This window comes from Aplysia californica, unplaced genomic scaffold (assembly GCF_000002075.1).
Source record: "Aplysia californica isolate F4 #8 unplaced genomic scaffold, AplCal3.0 scaffold00565, whole genome shotgun sequence".
Taxonomy (NCBI): Eukaryota; Metazoa; Mollusca; class Gastropoda; order Aplysiida; family Aplysiidae; genus Aplysia; species Aplysia californica.
This window is the reverse complement of record NW_004797835.1, coordinates 502581-508628: the sequence shown is the minus strand read 5'-3', so window position 1 is coordinate 508628 and position 6048 is coordinate 502581.

The following is a 6048-nucleotide window of genomic DNA, read 5'->3' as shown; positions in this document are numbered from 1 at the left end:
CACACACACACACACACACACACACACACACACACATACGTGAAAGTGAAAGCCAACTTGTCTTGGCACGCGCGCAAGATTAGCCAGCCACTTCTGTCAAACTCGAGAATCGAGGTCTCGATCTTAAGAGCTATTATTAGCAGTGTTCAAGATTCGAGGTATTTTTAGTCATGGCCTTTAAACAGCACACTCCAAACTCGAAAATCGGACTCGATTCCTCGATCCTTTTTAAGTTTTGGGATCGAGGCCTCGAGTCTTTTTGCCGTCGATCTTGCCCTGGGGTAACGCGTGAGTCGTCTGCATCACCAAGCGTAGCTTGCGATTGCCCAATCTCCGCCACCTGCTGTCTCCTGGCTATATGCTATTAATATTTCCGTTCATCGGGCAGGGGTGGCCAAATCTACTCAGACGTAATGTTCATGTTTATGACCTTCTTCCTATCACCTCTTACCACTAGGCCTACGAAAGTTCGTCCCGGGACACATCATGGGTCAGCGAGCATTTGCCAGGATATCTGTAGGGACGTCATCAGTTTCCAGGCAGCCTATTCCTTACATCTACAAGGCCTTGTGGGTCAGCAGAGACATCTCACAATGAGTCATCTGGCAGTCTGTGGGTACCATGCCCCGTCTGTAGAGCTCCCACGAGAGGGAGGGAAGAAGACGTCGACACTGAGTTCCTGAATGAACAGGATGGCCTGCAGTGACGCCAGACCTACCATAATGGTGGATGTGTATGAACCCCTCTGCGAGCCGAAGGGTCGTTGCTCACTTTGCACCTCACATGGCTATGGTACCTCCTGGCCAGAGCTCCCTCTGCAACCCCTACTCCTATGCACAGAGCAGGGGTCCCCAGGCTGTTCGACAAGGACGGGGAGTTGGTTGAGGTTTGCTTGCTAGAGAGCGTCTGGGGTTTCACCCCAACCCTTACAGCCCACCCCTAGTGGCATAAAAAGCTCCTGAATTTTTTACTACGTCTAATCTTGATTTAATATAATGCCAAACTCATAAATTGGGAGGGGGGAGAGAGAGAGAAATGGGGGGGGGGGGTGGAATTGGGGAGAGAGAGTGTGGGGTGGTAGGGACGTTGCTCTCTCTATATAGGCGACTAAATGGCGAAACCAGGTAGTGACTCCTGAAACAGAGTCATCCTGCCTCCAGATCGGGGGTTGAGTCACGAGGCTAACAACCTCTGTCGTAAAAAGAACCTGTTGCAGAAACACATACAAGCAAAAAACATTATCTCTGCTTGGCTGATCGTGGATCTTCTCCGAAAGGAGAGTTTATGACGCAAGGCAGTGAAAGCCGAATGGAAGCTGCTGCGCAGAAGCCTCCACTATCATCGAAGTCCAAGTCTCTTCCGATCGGCTCGTGGAACGTTAAGATCCTTTATGAGGCTAGAAAAACTGCACAAGTTCTCCAAGAGATGCACCGATACCAACTACACATACTGGAAATCAGCGACACCCACTTGAACCAGTCTGGGCAGAAGCGAATGAAGAGGGAGAGCTTTTCATTTCTTCAGGAAATGACAGTGATGGAAGGAGTAGGGATGATTATATCCAAAACAGCTCATTAGGCTGGGAAGCGCATGGTCCAAGGATTATCATGGCCTCATTTGGAACTAAGAAAGAACTCAAGGTAAGAGATGATAGGAAGAAGGTCATAAACATGAACATTACACAAGTGTATGCTCCAACCAATAGTGGAGAATAAAGATGACTTCTACAACCGCCTGCGAGCGTCATCGACAAACTTCCAGGTAAGGACATCAACATTGTAATGGAAGATCTAACTGCAAAGGTAGGTTCAGACAATAGTCACTATGAGGAAATCATGGGCAGACACAGATTAGGAGAGGCAAATGACAACGGAGAAGGTTCCAAAACTTCTGTACATTCACCAATCTGGTCATTGGAGGAACAATCTTCCCACATAAAAATAAAAGGATTCCCGGACGGAACAACGGAAAACCAGATTGCATCTCCCGAAAGTTTACACGCTCACTGGAGGATGTCCCAGTCTTACGAGGAGCAGACGTCGCATCAGACCACCTACGCATACATCCAGGCAAGTCAAAAGTAGTGAAGCTAGGAAAAGTTTCAAGCCCTGTTGTGACAGAGGCAGACACTCCCCTGGAAGAAGTGGAATCCTTTACCTACCTTGGAAGTGTCATCGATGGTAAAGGTGGAACAGAGGCAGATGTTAAAGCAAGAACCGCCAAGGCAAGGTCAGCATTCAATCAACAAAGACAGTACTGAAAGTCCAGACTTTCATCAACATGAGGAGTATTCTAAGAATTAAGTGGCAGGATAGAATAAGAAACGAAAAGCTGTGGGAAAGGACTGGACAAAAGAAGTGGAAATAGGACTAAGAAAGTGGCGATGGATGGGACACACCTTAAGAAAGCCCAGCGGAAACATCACAAGACAGTCACTGCAGTGGAACCCACAAGGAGCACGAGGCAGGGGTTCGGCCACGGATGCGTGGAAAGGAACATGAGAGAGATGAAGCTCACTTGGAACGAGCTTGGAGATAAATGGCCCTGCCAGGGGTGCATTAATGATAATGATGATGGTGATATATATCTCGTAGACAAAGTGCTGAAGAAGAAATAACGTTGTTTTGTTGTTATTTTTGTTTTGCCTAACTATCTCTATCTATTTAATAATCCATTTATTTGTTGATCTAGTTGAAGAAAGTACGTTGTATTGCTTTCTAGTAATCTAGATATTATAACGCCACGGCGCCCATGTAAAAAAAAAATCAACAAGGGCCAAGCCTCGCCTATTGCGTATGAAAGAGAAAACATGTCTAGCCCATTGCTTTAGCATGAACTCATTCACATAGCTTGCCAGAAAGAACATGGCGCTGTCGAATGTGGCCATCGCGCAGCAAGGAGAGAGAGGGGCGTACTGTATCGTGTGCCTCGTAGTGTAAATCTACGAGTTAAAATAATGTAAGTCAAACATAAAAATAGATGATTTTGGTAAGAGTAAGAGTGGAAGAACTGAAGCAAAGAAGACGTTACACAACATTTTTTGAAGAGGAGTTTAATTGTGAATCAAATAAAGTAGATTTGATTGGCAAATTGCAAAAGTGGATAAAACAGGGGAAACTGAAAAGTGGAAACATAAATTACATGTACATGTAAGAAAATGAATTCCAGATTTATGGCAAAGTTTTTGACACAGAAACTTAAGAGTGTCCAGTAAGGAAAAAAATTATATATTAATTCACTACAAACAAACAAACAAAATCAGGAAATTGAATAGCTCTTAAAAGAAAGTCAAATGAATAGGTGTGAACACGCAATGTTTTTATAAACCATAAATCAATTTAGCACAAGACGGACATTGTATTAAAACAGTGTGTTATAAAAAGAACAGCAGATCTGCTTTGAAACTGAAGAAAAAAATGAAGTAAAATATGTATGCATAACCTGAAATCTATCTTTGGCCTATAGGTTACCAGTAAGTTTAGTTCAATACGACCTGAACTCAGTGTAACGTTAGAACAGGTTACATGTAGCTGGCTGCACTTTTGTTTTTCACAACTGTGGTCACAGTACAAACAAACAACACAATACAATATACTACTCAACTCCAATAAAAAACACTTCACTTGAAGTAATGAGAACTGGGGTAATCATAAGCGACTACACAGAGGTGCATTTCCAACAGATTACGGACTTGATATAATCCGAGTTCATGAGTTTACGTTGAACAATGTTCAAAATGCCACCATTCATTTAATTTCGCCTCGTGCTGAGATGGTGATATATCTCATTCACTTCTGCGATCAATGCATTTTGGTGCACATTGTGACCCGATGGTTAGTGTTCACCTGGCACACAGTTTAAGAATTAAACGCGTTTTCTTCCTCTCAACAATAAAGTGGTGATGTTTGGAGCAAATTTGATTGAATTATAGCAAAGAGAAACCACAAAATAAAGAAAATGATGTATTACACATTGTGTGCATGCTACAATGAGGGATGATACACCCAACAGAAGAATGTTTGTTTTTTATGCCAGACGGTGGACAATAGCTCCCTCCCTCTGTGAACTTTTTAACCAAACACGGGATCTGATTAAAGGCCGCATTCCATTTTCCACGGGACTGTTTTATATAACCCATGCTGCCTCGTCATTCAACCACAAACACTGCTGTGAAAACCGCTCACTATATACCACGCCAAGAATAGGTCTTACCGAAAAAATGACGCAGGAGTTATTTTTTCCGCCATGCCGCGAGGCTTTTTAAACGGGTATTCCACGTACAGTTAGATCTAAATATATCTAGTCCGGACAGGATTTTGCTGCAGCCAGGCTCCAGCCTCACTGCAGTAAGATCATAGAAAAATATCATCAGTCTAGCGTCAGCCATCAGGTCCAAATGCAGTCCCGCCTGCAGACGGCGATATTTGGCGAGCTAAACATTTTATTCGTTGGTCAACGAAGGAGCGGCTGCTAACAATATTATTGAAAATGACGTCCTAGCACTAAAACAATGTCAAATTCGGATTCAGCGTATCAAAATTGACGAAATGGCCCGTGAGTGACTTGCTTTATTGCGTTTTAAAAATATATATGTAAAGCAGCGTGGTGGAATCAGGCTATCGTCAAAATAATCAAAGTGAAGAAACTTGCATTTTTTCGCAGGTTTGTCAATTATTAATTTTTTTTTTTGGCTCAACACCTTTCATGCCCTTTAAAGGACTCATTTCTGTGGAAATTTTTCAGAAAAACCCAAAAGGCACAAAAAAGTAATATTTCAGTTACCACGGACTCTTAAGCTAATGAAATAACCAATCTTTGGCGGCCATTTTCTCACTAATTTTACCTCTGAAAACAGGTGACCCCCACCTCTTTCTTTCGCAAATATCTCTACTTGTATTCAAGATAAATGGATATCTTTTTAATCGAAATAAACACAAGTGAAGAACCTTTAAGAGTATACCAATAACTCTACATATACAATGGAAGTCGGATTTAAAACGAGCTCGCATTCAACGAGACGAGATAGATTCTCCGTTGTTTTTTCAATAAAAAATAACCCGGATTCAACGAGCACTTAGATCAGCGAGCTCGGATTCAACGAGGTCGCTTCCAGGGTGAACAGCCCCAAAAGAAGACGTGGCTTCGCTCATTTTCCTCCCAGAACGAACTTTATCTATTCCCGAAAACGATCGATTGCACCTGCATCGTGAACTTAGCCGATTGCATGCAAACAATCAGCGGCCTTTTTTGACATGCGTTCTAGGCATGCGCACTCTGGCGTGTGACGAGGTCGGATGGGCAGCCTGCACACATGTGGCTGTGTGTAAAACTGGTAGCGTGTAGACAAAAATAAATTTAAAAAAAAAACAGCACTGTCTATATGAAACAATATAAACGGACATTGTAGTCACTGTAGTAATACTAGAAGACATGTGCAATAGTAAAAAAAAAACTGGTAGCGTGTAGACAAAAAAAAATTAATTAAATAAACAGCACTGTCTAGATCTACTGGTCTAGAATAGTCTAGATGAAACAATGGTGTGTAGCGCAATGGTGTGGATCTAGGTCCAATTAAGCGGGGTGGGAACTACCGAAAAAGCGACCAGTTTCCTTGTTATTCCACACGGACATTAGTGCAATAGTAAAGCTGGTAGCGCGTAGTAGACAACAACAAAAAATTAAAACAAACAGCACCGTCTATCTATAGATGAAACAATGGTGTGTAGCCCTCAGCTGACTCCTACACATCTTGGCGGTATGCTACACACCACGCGGTACATTTTTTGCCTTCACTTTCAAAAGTGAAGGGGCCAGGGGCGGTTTGTTAACTGGACAAGACCGGCGGTGCCGGTCAAATTTTTGTCAACTGGACAGTTGACAAGAGATTTATTGCTGATGATGATTTTCATTCAGTTTTAAGTAAATCCAAACAAACATGTATCAACAGTCAAAAAGCGCCTTGAACAATAGACAAGTGATTCACAGCTGTTTTGTCGCGTTTGTTTATCACGCCGGCTCATAACTGTTACAGTTAAATCGTCTCCTGTC